Source organism: Sinocyclocheilus grahami, unplaced genomic scaffold (genome assembly GCF_001515645.1).
Source record: "Sinocyclocheilus grahami isolate Dianchi unplaced genomic scaffold, SAMN03320097.WGS_v1.1 scaffold106.1, whole genome shotgun sequence".
NCBI classification, from domain to species: Eukaryota; Metazoa; Chordata; class Actinopteri; order Cypriniformes; family Cyprinidae; genus Sinocyclocheilus; species Sinocyclocheilus grahami.
The window spans coordinates 3151185-3153001 of record NW_015505285.1 but is presented as its reverse complement, the minus strand read 5'-3'; positions in this window follow the sequence as shown (position 1 = coordinate 3153001).

The window sequence follows — 1817 nt, the reverse complement described above, 5'->3', positions numbered from 1 at the left end:
TGGGTGGGGGGGGGGGGGGGGGGGGGGGGGGGGGGGGGGGGGTCACTGTTTCTGAGGGTTCCCGACAACATTTAGCCTAAGTGTAATACAGAAAAGTTAAAATTTACAAATAATGTAAAAAGAAGTACATATTTGCTAACGAATCATCTTTTTGTAACGTCAACCACATATTTCTGCAACAAGTGCTGTAGCAATTTATATCACGCCACTATCACAAGAATGAATAATTAAAATCGTTCATGAAGGCCCATTTTTCCTGTAGAATATATTTTATTTCACAGGACTATTTTTGCTGCAAGTGTTCATTAACAAACATGCAAATCCTCCAAGTAAACCTAAGATTGTGAGAGAGAGAAAAAACATAGGCCTATCGAAAAATCAACTGGTAACACTTTATAAAAAAAACTTTGTTCATAATCATAACAATATGTAATGCTCATCAGCTTATTAGTTGAATGCAGTTAAAACAGTAAATTAGTTCAAATAAAGCTTTGATTTGCAATAGCATGACACCCATTCGCCCAGGCTATGAACGTTCGTTCTTTACTTACAGGCGTTTAGCAAAAGTGCGCATAACACAAGAACACGCTTTACGCGCTATATCCGCGGCCTCTTCGTCAATTATAGCTTTTTACCCATAATCGCCTATTTAAAACTATTAAAATAGACTAATTTTTAGTTTAAAATAGATATTTAATTTTAAAGGAATTAGAAATTAGAAATTTGAATCCCAAGTACCCATATAAGTGTAAAATTTGTCAGTGTTTTAAAAATAAAGGTGCTTCACGATGCCATAGAAGAACCTTTTTGTCTAAATGGTTCCAGAAAGAACCTTTAACATCTGAAGAACCTTTCTGTTTCACAAAAGTTTCTTCGTGGCGAAAGAAGGTTCTTCAGATTACAAAAAGGTAAGAAAGAAATGGTTCTTTAAAGAATCTTTGACTGAATGGTTCATGGAACCAAAAAGGGTTCTTCTATGGCATCGCTTGAAGAACCTTTTGAAGCACCTTTATTTTTAAGAGTGTAGCCTACAACACTTCTAGTGCCTTTACTCACTGAGGGAATCACGGCTGTAAACTGTCAGATGGTCTGTGAGTTTAATCACCGTCATTTTGACTTGTTTGCGGGTTTAAGAGGCGCAAGCTTCTCAGGGTGTGCTTGGAGACAGCGGGGTCGTATCTTTTCACCCTGCATGTGTCTAATCCTGACAATGACAAGGATATTAATTATAACGAGGCTCACAGTATTTGCATGCACAACAGAAAGGTGGTGTTTTGCTTTAGATATTCAACAAATCAAGCAGTGGTCTGCTTGGTGACAGTAATCCGGTGTGTCCTTACGATTTATTTAGCATAATTCTGGGCACTATTTGATATGTGACGATTCTTTTAATAGTAGGCTTGCTTAAATGAATAGCCTATTGGGGAAACAGCCCATAATTCTACGAACAATCGTACGTTCGTTTTGTTTGTTAATATTTTATTTGTAGCCTAATATTTTGTGACGTATTAATGAAAATTATTATAAAGTGTTACCACAAACATTAGGCTATTGGAAGTGTACAAAATAAACGTAATGTTTTAGAGACAAACGAAATACGACAGTCTTTTATGTTTACATTTTGTTGAAATCGAAAAGATTAAATCAATAAAACAATATAGTCCTACTGCACGACTGTAACAGAGAGCATCGAGTATTCTAGTTGTTTTATACAAGCTGCATCTTGGGTACAAACGAAGACTGATTTTACGTTAAAAACAAGAAAGTAATGTGATGCTGAGATATTCCTCTGTGCATCGCACGTCCATAAAAGTCTC